Source organism: Sapajus apella, unplaced genomic scaffold (genome assembly GCF_009761245.1).
Source record: "Sapajus apella isolate SASKATOON/1434 unplaced genomic scaffold, GSC_monkey_1.0 scaffold1, whole genome shotgun sequence".
NCBI lineage: Eukaryota > Metazoa > Chordata > Mammalia > Primates > Cebidae > Sapajus > Sapajus apella.
This window is the reverse complement of record NW_022436941.1, coordinates 50620127-50637812: the sequence shown is the minus strand read 5'-3', so window position 1 is coordinate 50637812 and position 17686 is coordinate 50620127.

Below are 17686 nucleotides of genomic sequence, written 5' to 3'. Positions count from 1 at the left end.
CAGGCTGCTATAAAAAGTTACCATTGACTGGGTGCCTTGAACACCACCATACATTTATTTCTCATTGTTCTAGAGGCTGGAAGTCTGAGATTAGGGTACCAGCATAGTGTGATTCTTAGTAAAGGGACTTTGCCTGGTTTATGGGTATCTTTTTATTGTAACCTCATGTGGCAGAAAACAGAGAGAGAGAGAGAGTGAGAGAGAGAGAAACAGAAAGAGAAAGAGAGAGACAGAAAAAGAGGGAGAGAGAGAGAGCAAGTTATCTTCTTAGAAAAGTATAAATCCCACTCATGAGGATTTCACTCTCATGACCTAATTATCTCCCAAAGGTGGCACTTCCTAATACCATCACATGGGGGGTTAGGATTTCAACATATGAATTCTGGGGATGTACAAACATTCAATCCATTAGAGTAAGCAAAGGGAATTAATCATAAATGGATTGTGTCCCCACAGATTTCACGTGTTGAAGCCCAAATTCCTGCTCCTCAGAATGTAACTGTATTTGGAGATAGGGCCTTTAAAGAAGGAATTAGGTTAAAATGATGTCATTAAGACTAGCCTTAATGCCGTCTGACTGGTATCTTTACAGGAAGGGGAGATTAGGACACACGTACTCATATGGACAGAGAAGAGACCATGTGAGAACACATTAAGAAGGCAGCCACGTGTAGCCAAAGAGAGAGTCCTCAGGAGAAACCAAACTTCACATCCTGATCCTGGATCTCTATCCTCCAGAACTGTGAAGGTATAAATTTCTGTTGTTTAAGCTACCCAGTCTGTGAGATTTTGTTATGGCAGCCCTAGAAAATTGATATAGCCATCAATTAGCCTCATATTCTCCCAATCTGGAAACAATTTCAAAATAGCTATATTTTAATTTTATAGTGAACTTGTTATTTAATTACCCTGCAACCAATTGATTGGTTAGCTGGTTAATAGTCTGACTGCTTGATGATAGAGATGTTTTATATAGTCCCTCACCAAAGTTCAATAAAAAAATTGTCATTGCACTGGAACGATTATGAACATGCATCCTTGTCAGTAAAACGTCATTTAACCCAAAACACATAATGAGAATTTAAATTGACTTTTCATAAATATGAATGATTCATTATTATATATAGACAATTATCCTGTGAAGTAAAGAAAAAATTGCTAACATCCTAGTACTATCATTGTGAGCATACAACTAAAGATAAGCAAAATTCAATGGAATACTTGCTCTTTTTTTTCTTTTGTTAATAAGTATTATTTTTGTTCCAAATCTTATTTGCTCAAATTATTCATAGGAGAAGAGAAGTTATTTATTGGAGGAAAAAAAAAAAACTGTTTTGCTATTGCTTGCAAGGCAAATGGAAATGTCGGGAGTATCAATGCCAGCAAATCTCACACACGTTACATCAACGAAGTTGAAAAGTAGTGGTTAGGTGCTTTACAATAGTCTAAATCATCCTATGTGCGTCATCAACATATCACAACCTCTTTTACATTGAGATTGTTCTTGCCTAAGCATCCTACACTAGTGAAAGAGTTGCAAGATAACAAAGATAAATGCAATCTTATCATTAATATTAGCCCTTCCTGTGACTATTAATGATTTTTGTGTGTGTGTGTATGGAAGCTTCTTAAAATAATTGTGTGTTAGATTTCAATGCCTCTTCATTTAAGGGAGGTTGAATGTGTGTTTATTATATTATTATTTTGTCCCTAACATAATTTATTTTGTGGACGTTTGCTTCCACTGCTTACGTTACTTTAGACAGTTTCTGAAGTTGTGACTCATAGCAAAATACAGCAGGAGGTGGTTCTTGTGCAATAATAATTAGAGGATGTTACTACAAACAACTTTAGCATACAAATAGGCAAACTAAATTTCTAACTTTTAAAAGGCAGAAAACTTCCTTCATTATTTCAGAGGCAAAATTATGGGACTATTATTATATGAGTTGTTATATTTAATTTTGGCTTGTGTAGCAGGCTGTGTACCATGAAATTTCTGTTTAGCTTATGAGAGGTAAATCACTATTTACAACCTCCATCATTTGAAACATGTATTCTTTTGCTTTCATTTTCTTCTGACCATGTTAAAACCCGCTATTTATACATGTTAAAATAGAAAAATCACTCTCTATTTGCAATAAATAAAGAAATAATGGCTTATATTAGTAGTCAAACTATAACTATTTGAGTTAGAAACTATATGTGAAAATGGACTGGTAGATTAATCTTTCAGTTAATGATGCCTAGTTAACATTAAGAGTACCATGGCAATTAGTCCAAACTGATCACCCCATTCCTTAAAGTCACTTTTAACTTTAAATAAATGTTTGAGGTATAATTTGTCCTTGTATACCACAATACTGCCTTTACAAAAGAGCTGTGAACACAACTATAAATATTGTTATTTGTTCCAACTGTGAGAGATAAATTATATCATATCATCTATCACATACTGATTTAAAGACACCTACAGTATCTTTCTAGAAAATATTCTACACACTGACGAGAATAAGCAATGAACTCCTATGTTTAAGAAAAGAAAGAAATCAATGTAAAAAAAAACTTCAATTTTCAGGGCACACCCAATGAATCAGCTTCATCACCTCCAGCGCACCAGACAGTAACATTCCCCTGGCCTGAAGAAGAGCATCTGCTTTGGACCCCACTCCTATTATGCTTCTTTTTCTGCTTCAGTGTTAAGATGGATCTGGGGGGATTTGTGGCTACTCTAATGAAAAGCAAAGAATTGAAACTACATCTTGGAGAACGCTGTGGCGAAGTGTTCTCTAGTCTTGTTTGGCCCTGTCTACACTTTTGTCTTCTGCATTCCTAAGGGCAGATTAGCTCTGCAGTGTGTGTGTTTGTGTGTGGGTATGTGTGTCTGCACGCACATGCATCAGTGTGTACACAAGCTCATGTAGACTAGTTTACACGAAAAGAATAAAGAGAAGTGGGAAAAGAAAACTTTATCCTGGTGTGTACAGCCTCAAGCTCATGGCTTTGTGAAGCTAATGTTACCCAGATCCTTGAAATGGGAAATTTCCACACATAAGTACCCTTTCACAATGCATCAAATGTTGGTGCATCAGAGTAAGCTTGCATGTTGGGCTTTTGATATAAGAAAAAATCAAAGGTTGAATGTTCTGGCAAAGGTAAGGCAGAGCCTCCCCTTTATTTCATCTCAAAGATATTCTTGAAAGCCTCCTTTTATGGCTGAAAGTTTGTTCAATATTTTACAATTAATTACTTGGCAATGCTAGTTTGGATGTAGAGTGAGCATTTGTTAGCCAAAGATAAAGTTGAAATAGACTTCAGAGACTTGCAGATTTCAGAAAACTAGATCATTCACCTACTTTCTTTTGCCTTTCCATTCTCCAAGCCATTTTATTTTTCTTTGGATGGCTTAGATAGGTGAATGAAACTAAAATCATACAATGGTAATTAAATGAAAGGCTTTTAACATTTAATCTGAGTTCTCTGATCATGGAAAGAGTCTAAATTATTTCCAGAAGAGAAGAGAGATTCAAGGCCAAATTCCTTGGTTAAAGCAGATCATGACCAAAAGTCTGCAAAAACACCCACTGTGACCCTATGCAGATAATAAAGTATGGCTAATCCATCTCCACTTGCTGTAACAGGGTTAGTGATAAATTGCTGATCAGTCAGTACAAGAGAGGCATTATAATTAGGATGGACAGTGGCCTTAGTGGGAATCAATGAGTTGGCATGGCCACAGTTACTTAGACAGCTTGGACTAATTGTTGAGTGGCTCCAAACTTGCTTAGATGAAGCATAGAGTTGGGGTGCAGGATACTGATCTTTTGGTTCCTGTGCATAATCTTTGAACAATATGGCCTCTTCTTTACCTCTTTTGGATAATATAGCATTTCTGGGTTCTCCCTTCATGTGTGTCAGTTGCAAATTTTCAGAGACACTGAGGGCAAGGAGATTCATGTCTTTTCACCATTAGATTTTGTCAGATAAATAGCCATGGACATGTGTTTCCTTAGTGAGCATCATTTTTTCTTCTGTAGTTCAGGTGAGAAGTTAAGAGGCTATTCCAAATATAGTTGAGAGGATGTCTGCACTTGCCTTCATTCAGAAATATTCTCTCGTTCTTATTACCATGAAACCAGAAGGAAAAGATACGGCTTTTATCCAGGAAATGTTTTCAACAGGCTTCGTCAGAGGGAATATTTATTAGTTACCACTAAGACGGGGAGTATCCACTTTTGACTCTCTTTCCTGATTTCTCTCATTCTCTCAGATTTTCCCCCGTTTTAATGTCCTGAAGGTTTGTATTGTGAGTCTCTGTGAGTTGCTTCCACTGTAGTAATATAAAACGTAGCTTCTTGTTTTTTTTTTTTTCAATTTTATTGGAATATTGAGGAACACTGCACCAAACTAAGGGGCTATTTCTTCCCTTCTAATAGTTCTCCTGGTAAAACCCAACCATGATCCCTGTGAGAATGGAGTGAGGCCATTCACCAAATGATGGTACCACAAATAACATTCCAGGTTGGACCTACGGGATCCAAGACCGAATCTAGCATTTGAGCTTCTGCAGATTGCTCAGGAATACTATGATTCTCTCCCATACACCTCTACTACCAAGTAGAGTAGGGCCATCATCCAGGAAATTTCAAAGCCAATGAATTCACTATTGATTATTACAATAATACTTTGTGTATATTTATATCATTGCCTTTACACATTGGATTGTAATTGTCCTCTATCTTTATTTCCCTTAGAATTAGTTGAAAACAGGTATTAAACTTCAATTGTTTATGCCTTTATATGCAAACAGTAAATATTCATAAATGTAAAAATTAGGGGTGTGGAGTAGACATTGGCCATAGTGCATTATGCTGTCTGTAATTCAAAATTCCTTCTAACTAATGAACTATCCAAATAAAGCTTTTATTGATCTTTTATTTCTACCTTCCTTTTAAAGATTATTCACAAATGATACATTTAAATCATTGAGTTGGATCCCTAAATCTTAATGTCCTTTGTCTTCCTCTCCCACATAATTAATAGAAATAATAACAAAACATGACTTTTAGTCAGCATTTGTTATATTCCAGGTAGTGTTCTGAGTGTCTTATGCATATACATTTTTAAAAATTATAGAACAATTTGATGGAATAGTTTTATACGTTTCCATTTTATGTAAGAAAATTTAGATCTGAAAAATCCCCCTATACTCAAAATTTTGGTGTTTTTTGGTTTACTGTTTTTAGTTTCGTTTTGTTTTACTTTTTTGTGACAGGGTCTCACTCTGTTACCCAGGCTGGAGTGCAGTGGTGCAATCACGGCTCACTACAGCCTCGACCTCCTGGGCTCAAGTGATCCTCCCAGATCAGCCTCCCTTGCTATAACACTGTTATAGCAAGTGGAGATGGATTAGCCATACTTTATTATCTGCATGGGGTCACAGTGAGTGTTTTTGCAGACTTTTGGTCAGAATCTGCTTTAACCAAGGAACTTGGCCTTGAATCTCTCTTCTCTTCTGGAAACAAGTAGCTGGGGCTACAGGTATGCACCCACATTAGCAGCTACTTTTTCTTTTAGTTTTTGTAGAGATGAGGTTGCGCTATGTTACCCAAGCTGGTCTCAAGCTCCAGGGCTCAACCCACCCACTCACTTCTGCTTTCCAAAGTGGTGGGATTACAATCATGAGACACGGCACTGGCAATTTTGTTATTTTTTGACCAGGACAGTAGCTTTAAAGGTCACTCAACTTGACTAAATCTTAAGCACTTGACAATAGGCCCGTGACCTCCTCTTTCTTGGAAAATTTGCAACTGTGAATTATTTCTCTGCCCCTTTTTAGATATAAATCTTCTCCCAGTCTCTTGCCAGTTTCATAACCCATGAATCTCTTTCTCAAGGACATTCACTGGGAGCCATCTCTTTGAAATACAATCATCAAGAAAGATAGTGCCCCTATCTCTCAGTCTCTGTATTAGGGTAGGACCCTCATTTCATAAGCAACACACAGATGACCTAATCACAGTGACCACCTTCCCCCAACATCCCCCAGTACTTGTCAGTTTCTTAAATAGTCTTGACGTCTATTGAAATAGTTTTCAATAAAGTCATCCTTCCTATTCAACTCTGCCCAGTGCAGTTTTTCTTTGACATTCTCCAAACTTTTATCTTCAACTTCCCACAGCATTTTATACAATCTCTCTTCTTCTTCTTGATAATCAAGTACTTGCCTTACTAAAAGTCATATCTTTCTAGAAATTATATGTATTTCTCTCCATTTCCCTTTCTGTTAATTTCTAGAGGGCCATTCCACTGGCCCTTCAGTTACTCCTATGACCCCAGAGCTGTTTGCCTAATTATGTTTTCAAAATCACTTTGACCAACTTCCTGGTCTTTTAGACTGTAATTTCCCCCAACACACTGGTCTACAATCTTTTTTTTGCTCTTTTTTTAGTTATCCTAGAATTTTCCTTCTACCCTGACCACTTAAATTTTCCCCACCCTCCATAAATTTATGTTTTCATATTCTCAGCCACTCAACCTTAGTTTTTGTTTTGATATTATCAAAGTGAAATGGACAAAAGAAACAAACAAAAAATGATTAAAAAACAAAAGTTTTCTATAGCTTTAGACTGCATAAAAACCCAAGCTATAGATTGCAGTTATGTTACTATTCCAGAATAATGTTTGAGGATAACAGTTTTAGAAATATTTATGGAGAAAGATGATAAAGGGAGTTTATCTGGTGTTTAGCCTGTGGGAGGGGGATGGGCGAAAACGAATGTGGCTGGGCATTGCTAGGACAGAGGCCTTTCCTACAACCACAAGAGGTAGACGTGCTGCTTACCCTTTACTTACATGATGGATGCATCCTGAGAACATCTTGCATTCCTAAGAGATTTCTTGGTATTCACGACATTGTTAATAATAATAATAGATTTAAGAAACTGATGAGTCCCCTGCCTCTCCCACATGAGAACAAAGCAGTCCTAATTATCTAGCGCTAGGAAGCCTGTGCCAGTGTGGATTTATGTTCCCTTCCAAACTAGAATATAGCATCACAACTGATTTTCTTTTTCCAATTCTAATTTTCCAGACCTATTAAAATGACTCTAAACCAAACTGCTTTGAATGAAATAATATTGGCTTTTTCCCATTATTCCTTTCTTTTCTCCCTTGTCCCCTTTTTACTAAATCAAATTAATCTGCTTTAAAAATAGAAAAGATAAGTGATTATATAATCTTCTAAGGGAGGCAGGAAGCTGTGGGACATAAGGCACAGATGAAATGCTCACACATCAGGCATATTTCTACGGCATGCATGTCAATCCAAGCCTTTTGTGGCCCAGTACTGTGGGGATGCAGCAAATGGAAATGGAAAGGTTTTCCCTTGTCTGAGGCCTCCAGTGATGTCAAGCACCTTCTGAGGGAAAGGAAATGCTTCCACAAGCCCAGGGACAATGTTCAGGTGCCACTCTGAGCTCACGACACTTGGAATTACAGCCTGGAGGTGACTGAATCCTGACACAGGAGACAAAGTGGGAACATGTAGCAGCCCCCTGTCACTGTCACTGTCACTGTTAACTTTAAAACCTCATAGAGTCGTGCTTTTTATTCATGTATATATGAAAGAAAAGCAAACAATACAATAACAAAGCAATTTAATTATATCAGGTAAGCACTGGAGCTTCACTAGAACGGAAGCAGGGTCTCAGCCCCTCAGTTCCATTTCCTAAAAGCCAAGCTTCAGTCCTACCCATCCCCAAGAAGATCATCAGACTTTGTCCAGAGAAAAGTCAACTGAGGGGAAGGATGGCATTCTGTGTGAACAGAGTTATTTTAAGAAGCTACCAGCATTTGCATTTCTAAACTATTAGGAGACAAAATGAAGGGAAAATTTTAAAATGCATATACATATATACATGTTTTAAAATCTAATTCGGGGTCACAGCTGTAATTGCAAAAGCTTTGGATGGTGTGTCATGCTGGAATAATGTCGTGTTAGTGAATGTAAAGCATTCAGCATTACTTTATGCCTCATTGCACCCTAAGTGAGATGCTATTTCAATACAACACCTACCACTTTTAGGTCTTTATGCTTAAGTATGTCTTGCTGGATGAAATCAAGCTACAAATTGGATGAAATTGGGTCCTCCCAGTTGATTCTACTGCTAGAAGCTCCAAAACTCAATTGTTTTTTTTAAGTCCAATTCCATGAATTCAGATTTTAAATTATCATGATTTCTTGCCCTGAAAAATAAATACAAAAGCTCAACTTGCTGCACAGCTGAAAAGCAGTTTTTTGGCTATAAAAGTAAACTTTTTTTTTTTTGTTCATACAGGCATTAGAAATGGCCCAAAAATGGAGCAAGCAGTATTTGAGAAAATATAACTTGCAGGAATTTGGAACATAGCATACCCTTTGTTTTGAAAAAAATTTAAAAAAAAAATTAAAAGGTCCTTCATTCAAATGATTCCATCCAAAATATTTCACAGAATAACTGCCCCATGTTCAGGTTCCTTTACTCCTTATAGAGTAGATCAAATCATTCTATACCACCTAAATTTGTGATTGCAACAAATTGGTAAATTTTTAAGACAATATTCAGATAACGATGTCCTTTCGTTTAGCAGTTAAAGACGCATGTGAGAAGATTATTCTGCCCATACAATGCTACTAGCCCACCCTCAGAGGATTTTTGTTTCATTAAGTTGTGCAAGAGGTCATAGATGGGATACAGATTTTCAGTGTTGCAGGAAAGTTAAAATTGAACCTAACTGGAAATGAATCCAAGTTTCAAGTAGGGCAATTGTTACTGCTGTTTTTGAAGATTCTTAAATTAATTCTCGAAAGTCCTTGTCACTGTAGTGACAAAAAGCTCTTCAAAACAGTAGTACTTTGGCTGGCACTATATATTTTAGGGGGCAACTCTAATAAAACAAATTGCTACAAACAGTCAGAAGTTCTTGTTCCTTGCACACATTTGAATTATGCTAAGTGAAGGCTGCATTTTTAAGAGAAATATATATATATATTATATATATATATATATATATAGTTTTATATATATATAAAACTAAAGAAAAATATTGTACTATTGATAAGTTGGTATAATAACTTATACAAATGTTTACGTGATCCAGGTAATAAAAAATAATTACATTTGCCAGCAGCTAACTTGAGGGAAAAGTAGGCTAAAAAGAATAGCATTACAAGTGGATGCATTTGTGTTTATTTTCAGTGAAAGAGATTATATTGATCATGTAGTGGGTAAAACATTCTGGTAAACAAAAGCAGCATTATATAGAAATTAACCAGTACAGGTTAGGCACTAGGATTCTATCACATAGGGCTTCGTCCTCTTTAGATAATCTAATGGCTCAAACCATATAATCTTGGAAGAATCAGACTAAATTAGATTGGACTAGAGGAAGAAGCAGTGTCATCAACACCGGAGGAAAAAAAGAAAAAACAAAATTCATGAATAGCAACATCAGCATTTGGAGTCATTGAAGAAGTAAAATGGCAAGGAAAGCTACAGACACAGATAGTTCAGAAAGATGGAAGTAAGCTCTGACAAAATGTAGTTCTCTCCAACCCATAATTCCAAGAGCAATCCCAGTTGATGCTTGTGATCATGAAGTAGTTTATGATGCTGCCCTCTACGTGGCTCTGATTTCTGCTCTCAGATTATACCTAGCTGTCCACTTATTTCTTTTTCCCTCCTTGTCACTACTGATGCCTCAATTGATTACTAAAGTGGTGATCATTTTTCAGTAATAGGGGCTAGCACCAGGTCTCCCTTTAATCACTGCTGCCAAGCCCTTAACACATACCTAGAAACCTCCACAGTTAAATGCAATAATCTACCTTGATGACTTTACTTACTTACTTATTTAATTTGTGTACATTAATGTATATGAACATATTCTGTGTACGCCCCTTTCCAGCTGCATACCTCTCCAAAAAACATCCTGGAGAACTTATAGATGGAGGAGGAATCATAATTCCAGAGGCCAGGAGAGGGAGGGAGAGAGAGACAGAGAGAAGAACAGATTGATTCCTGAAGAAGCTTAACTTGTGTGTAGGGTCATTGAAGAAGTAAAATGGTAAGGAAAGCTACAGGCACACATATTCAGAGGTAGACGCTGCAACTTCAAGTGGATCCATGTCAGAGAAAGTCTATCATGTGAGAGTAGGTTAGAGGGAAATGTTTTAGGTTCTACTCTGATATCTCCCCCACATTGCCATGAGACAATTGTTTTTTTGCCTCATTGCAATGGAAATCAGCATCAAGCAGCTCAAGTCAGAAACGATGACAGCACACCGCCAAGTTCAGCTGGAATGAGGAGATTCACCAGGCACGCTGGAGCAGTAACTCCTCTGTTAGCAACTCCAGGGAGCCTCCAGAGTTCGAAATTCCAACCAAGAAAGACTGAAAAATAACATTAATGAACACAAACTATTATATATAGCCAAACACATGTTAATATATTTTTTCTATTAAAGCATATGTATATAATATGTACACACACATACATGTCACACATACATATATCCAAAGAGAGAGAAATGTATAATTTTTATGGACAAAACTTCTATATACCATTAATCCTCATTATTTGTGGGTTCTGTATTTGTGAATTTGCCTACTTCTTAAAATGTATTCGTAAACTTCCAAGTCAGCAGCATGTTCACGGTCATCTGCAGACATGTGCAGCGTGGTGAAAAAGTTGAGTGTCCTGATGCACATGTTCCTAGCTGAGGTCAAACAAGGCCACACTGTCTTCTTGTCTCAGCTCTCATAGTGTAAACAAGTGTCCCTTTCACAGTCTATTTAATGCCGTAATTTGCTACTTCTGTGCTTTTTGTTGGTGATTCTGCTGTTTAAAATGGCCTCCAAGTGTGTGCTGCTGAAGTGCTGTGTCGTGTTCGGCAGCCCATGAAGGCTGTGCTGTGCTTTGTGGACATAAGCATCATTCAGGCATGTGTTACAGTGCTGTTGGCTTGAGTTCAATGTCAGTGAAACACCATATATTAAATAAGGTGTCTTTAAACAGAAACACAACATCAAATAAGGTGATGTATTGATCAGTTGATGAAAATATTGTGACCAGAGGCTTGCGGAAAGATAACCCTGTATTTCTCCTGGGAGCAATGGTTCCCTATTCACTAACTCAAATGTTCTTAGTGACTTTATAGAACATAATAAGAACTGACTGTGTGTATTCTCACACACACCCACCACACAATGTTACACATATAAGAACCAGATACTAGATACCACGAAGATGATTTACAAAAATGGACCATGTATTTGTCTATAAAGTCAATCTCAATAAACTGCAAAAAATATTATCTTATCAACTATGGTCTCCAACCCTAATGCAATAAGTATAAAAATTAAAAATAAAATAGGAGTTGTAAAGTAGCATATATTTGGAAATACATGATTACATATTTGATACTGTGTTTATATTACTGTTTGGATATATAGTACATCATGAAGGAATTAAAGAAATACTTATAATTAAATGATTTTAAAAAGTGCCAAAATTTATGGAATGCAACCAAAAAAAGAATGTAGACTTAAACTTATAGCCTTAAATACACATAATTTAAAATCAGATTTAAAATAGTGTTTAATCACTATATAAAAAGTTTTTAAACTAAGGACATAGTATGGTCTGAATAAAAGGAGAAAGATCTAGCTTTCTTAAAGAGGACAACTTAATAGTATACTAATATCAATTCTCCCTAATTAACGTATAACTCCAATACAATCCCACTCCTTTCCAGCTGGATGTTTTGATAAATACTCTTACAATTTATTTAGAAAATGAAAGACCAAAAATGCCACTAAGACAAATATATAAAAAGAATGAGAGGAGACTTTTTCAACAAAATATAAACTATTAGATCATAGTATTAAAAGTCATACATTAGCACTAAAACAGAGAAATGCCTCAAAAAAGTACTCAGAGATAAATCAATGTATATCTGAAAACTTAACATGTGATTTAATTCAAAATGGAAAAGATGACTTGTTCTTAAATCGTATAAGGGAAGTGGCTCATTTTGTGTAGCAGAATAAAACTGGTTCATAAGATTGCATACAAATTTGAACCCCATGGATTTAAAATCTATCAGGTTAATAGAAAACATAAAGAAAAATGTTGTCACTGAGATGGGTAAAGAAAAATATTTTAAACAAAATTTTAAAAACATAAATCATAATCCAAAATAATTATGAATGGACAAAAATAAGAGATATGATACATTGATGGAGCAATGTGTAAGAACAATAGCATTCAAAAGATTTCAATAATTCCTACAGTCCAACAAAAAAGATAGGAACTCCAATGCATACATATATCAGAACATCAAATTGTTCACCTTAAAAAAATACAATTTTTATTTATCAATTATACCTCAATGATACCGGGGAAAAAAGTGAAAAAGAAATGAATAAACATTATGAGGAAGAGGAAATTTAAAAAGGACACTAACAACATAGAAATATACTCACATTCATTACTCATTAGAACATGAAAATATAAATAATAGTGTACTATCAACATGCTATCTCTTTAACCTGGCAAAAATTACAAACCCGAAAAACACCAAATGTTAGTGAGGCTGTATGAGTACAGAGACTTTCATGCCTGAAAATCTTGACTGTTGTCATTCTAAGGAGTAGTCTGGCATTGTTTAGTCAAGTTTAATATGTTTATGCCTCATGGTCCAGCAATTCCAAATTCTTACACAGGGTTGAGGAAGTTTATTCCAGTATAATTTGCTGTTTCAGTACATTGTAGGCACTTAGCATATCCATCACTGGAAGAGCAGAGAGGTAAATTTCCATAAATGCACATTCCCACAGTTCTATACAGTGGTTAGAAGCAATGGGCTAAATATCCACCTAGCCACAAAGATCTTAAAAAAATAGTACAGAGTAAGAAAAAGAAAAGGGAAAAAGGAGGATATACACAGGCAGAAAAAAAATCAAAAACATATGCAGAAAAAATTAAAAATGCCATTCAGAAAAATTAAAAACACATGCAAACAAAATATGCATGCACTGACGTGGACCAATGATGATAAGGTGCTATGAACCAGAGGATATAATTTATTCACCCTTATACCACAAATTTACATGCAATTAAGTAACTTTAAACATTATATTAGAAATTATGACATCATCATAGGTCTCTGTCTCCTAAAGATATGGCATTTTAGTGGTACAGAGTGCTCTTTAGAAAAGGAATGTCAGGGAAGACCACTCAGTATGTTATTCACATATCCATTCAGACTGTAATAGCAGTATTTAGTCTAGATTTGGGGCCCCCACTTCACACAAAACCCTGATGAATAAAGAGCATACCTTGTGTAGATCTTGGTGGGTGAGAGAACTGCAGACTACCGAATATAAAAACCAGGGGAGTAAATGGAACCATTTTACCTGGAAACAGAGAGAGTATATGTATATCTCTTCAATTAACATATGAGCTAATATATAGAAGAGAAATAAGAATTGCATGTTGTGTACAGGGGTAACAACAACAGAGGGACCCTATAGATGAGTTAATTTGGGGTGAAAACAAAAGAAACTTTTAATAATGAGAAAAATCCAAAATGGACATTGTTACAGAAGAACTTCACTGCCTAGCATTTTGCAAACAGAAGGCAGACATCATATGTGAGGTATACACAAAGATTCCTGCCCTAGAATAGAGTATAAAGGGAGTGGTCTGTAACGCCCCTTCTACCATTTAAAATTTTGTAAACCTAAAGATTTTAAAAGGTAGAGAAAAATTAAATATTAAGCACTTTCCTTCCTTTTCCACAAATTTGGATCAAACAATGACTTGTGTCTAAATATGCTACTGAGTCAAGAAAAGGAAAAGAAAAAATAACCTGAAAACGATTCAAAGATTCTGTTTCTTTCGGAACTATCCATAATGCCAGTGTGTCTCCTTTACTCATTAGTCTCTATTGAAGTTAGTAAGGGTACCTTTGGATGGCTCCAGGTATTTACTCATACATCAATCTATTTTAATACCTATGATTAGAAGCTCTCCACAGTTATGATCATGTACCACAGGTATTTGTTTTTCTTCATCAGGTTGGAACAAATAACCCCAGGGCATGAAATATTCAGAGGTAGAAATTCTTCATATCAATATTATGATTCAGATTTCTATAATAAAAGTGACCAACGGCCTTGTATGGCAACTTCCCTCAGAAACTATATTATTGCTAGCAGTCATAGCATTTGAACTGTTCTGATTGCGTATTAGAACAGATTAATTTATTCCTTTTCCTTCCTGTTAAGTCCTTACTGTTTTGTTTTCTCTGACCCTGATCGAGTTCAACCTGTACCTTAAGGTATTAAGGTATTCTTGAACAAGGCTTGAATGTCAAAAAAAGTAAAACTTGACTTTCTAAATAAAATGAGTTAGAATGAACTTTATGTCACAATCCCCTGTACTCTTAAAATGTATGCTATTTCTTATTTAGTACAAATGTAATGATTTAGCTGAAAATATAACTCAAGACTAGAGACATTATTTTCTTCATTTACTGGTCATTCAAAAACACTAATACTTGGTTCTTTTTTACTTCTGGTTGAACATCTTACGTAACAGCACTTCTCATTTTACTAAACTTAATGAAAGGATCAGAAACCAATCTGTTAAGGATTATGAGAAGAAGAAAATAACATCATCACTAAAACAAGATTCGTGATATTAGATGCCTAAGCTGAATACGCACTGCTGAACTCAGAGTTGTTCTAGGGAAAAAGCAGCAGAACAATTGGTTGATGGTCAGAGGTCAGCAAATCCAACCTCATAAAAAATAAATATTCTTGGAACACAGCTGTGGTCATTCATTTACATATGGTCTATGGCTGCTTTGGTGCCACAACTTTGTTGAGTAGTTGAGCCTGAGACCACATGGCTTGTAAAGCCTAAAATATTTAATATCTTGCCCTTGCAGAAAAACTTTGTCAATCCCTGCCCCAGGTCCTCTGAAGACCTGTGAAGAAGACTTTGAGACTCTTAGTAAATCCGAAGTAATAGCTATGAATAAATTTAGGTGAATCAAAGCTACCACAAAACTAGGTGAAAAAGAAAGATACCACAACAGGACAGGAAACTCATCTACAAGAAGAATATTAGTAAAAGGTATTCATTCATTCATTCATCAGATGTGTGTGATTAAGGTCCTACTGTTTGTTGGTCACTCTGCCAGGCCCTAGAGATACAAATTAGAACAAAGAGAATATGATTTCTGTCCTCCTAGAGCTGGATATAGATTTCACATATTAAACAAATTCTGAAATAAATATAAAACCATAGACTCTTGTGAGTGCTATCACTTACCACAGGGTGCCGTGAGAAATAAAAGCTAATAAGTTTAAGGTGGACATCTGCTATTATTTTTTTTCCCCTGAATTCATTTCTCTATTTGGGTAACAGCAACAGTAACCCTCTTTCCTTGGGAAATATCTATTCCATTCTAAACTTAGATTTCTGGAAAGGCTTGCAAATTCACACTTTACAACTGATGGAGTTGGAAAGATTATACTAGCTAGGTGAGCTGGAATAGCCCAAACGCCCAGTTATAGCAATTATTAGTGCACGAAAAGTCCATGACCCAAGTCTATCCCATTGCAAGCCTTTTTCAGCATGCATTTATAGTGAAGAGAAGTTATCTTTTTTCTTTCCTCTTTGATCATGATTCAATAAATATTTCAGCCCCCAGCTGCCAGGGACCTTCTTCTCTTTCATGTGATCACAGAAAGAGACATGGACAGACATAAACAGAAAAATACAGAGTGGCCTCATGGCATTTGAGGTCCTGATACAACTGACCATGGAGCCAAAGACAAATCACAGGTGATCAGAAAAAAAGATGGATTTCTCATGTAAGATCTCAGGATAAATTGCCCCAGGCATTCATTCATAAAAAGAGAATAGTTGTCGTTTTTGCATTGAACTGACCCTAAAATGAGAAAATGGACATAGTTCCTGAGGGCATTTGCCAAGTGTGATTGGGAACAAGGACTCTTTATGTGTGTAAGGTGGACAGGTATGTCGAAAAATGAAAATAAAAGTGAGGTGTGATAAAAATCCAAGCATCAGTTGAGTGGGAGCTGCTCTTTGCTGTGACACAGTCATCTATCACTTAGATATTGAAGATAAAACATATACACATAAAAACATGGGCAGATCTATTACTGTGCATTTAAAAATGTATACAGAGGGCACTTGCCTGAGAGAGATGTTACCTCTTGCCTTCAAAAATTACCTCTACTGAAACTCAAAGAATATACAGGGAACTAATAAAAGAGGTTACCTTCTGGAGTTGGAATGAGTGAGTCAAAACTGAGTGAATAAAAAAAGATGAAAACTTCTCAATGAATATCTTTTAAGGTCACTTTGCCTTTGAATCATGTGCATGAATGTTTTACCTATTTTAAAATAAAAGTTTTTAAAATACATTTTTCTTATGTAAAGGAGAATTTAGAGGGGAATGATTGTTTATTCCTGATCTCTCAAGTTTATAGCTCCACTAACTTTCATTTGTTCCTTAGTCCACTCCAGCCAACTTCCACTTCAATCACTACGACACAACAGCCTTGGCTAACGTCCCCAATGATGGCTTGAGCACTCAATTAAATTAGACATTTTTCAGATCTTACCTCTGTTGACATCTTGGCACTATAGCTTCTGCCCTACTTTTTGAAACACTCTATACCCTTGGATTCTGGGGCCCAGACTCAGTTCTTGCTTCCTTATAATTTCTCAATACTCTTTTCTAGATCCCTTTGCAGATTAATGCTCCTGCGTACATCCACTTAATCTTGGAGTTCCCAGACTGGGCCCTACGTCCCCTTCTTCCTTTATATTCTCTCATGTTCAGCAAACTTGTCTCCATCCACAGTGTTAATTACTATCAATACCTTAAAAACCACAAAGTGAATATCTTTATTTCAGAGTACTGTTCTGAATTACAGGTACATACCTACACCAATCTTTTCAACATTTTGTTCTCGCTGGTCTTAAATGAATCCTCAAATTCAATATGTAAACCAAGGATTCATGAATTCCTCCTCTAACATTTCAGTGCCCCTTATCCAGTAAATGACACAAACATGATTCAATATAAAAACCTAGAAGTTATTATTTTTACAACTTTCTGTATATTCCCAGCATTCTATCATAAATCTCACAACTTAAAATACTGGTTCTCAAAGTATGGTCTCCTGGCCAGTAGCATCAGCATCATCTGGAAACTTGTTAGAAATATAGATTGACAGGGATCACTCTAGATTTTCTAAATCAGAAACTGACTTTAGGGCCCAACAATCTGTAAAGCCTACTGAAGTTTGAGAACTACTGAATAAACCTTTTAAGAAACTCTGGAGTTTGTTAACTTTTCCCAATCCCTACAGTCATCCATGTAGTGAAAATGCTACCAACCCTAGCCAGGACTCTAGTAGACTTCCAATTGATCTCCCCAAATATAAACACTCCATCCAGCACAGTTTATTTTTAATTTATTTAAAATTAATTAATTAATTACCTTTTTTAGAGACAGGGTCTGTCTCTGTCACCCAGGCTGTAGTGCAATGGCACAGTTATAGCTCACTGAAACATCAAACTCCTGGGCTCAGGTGAT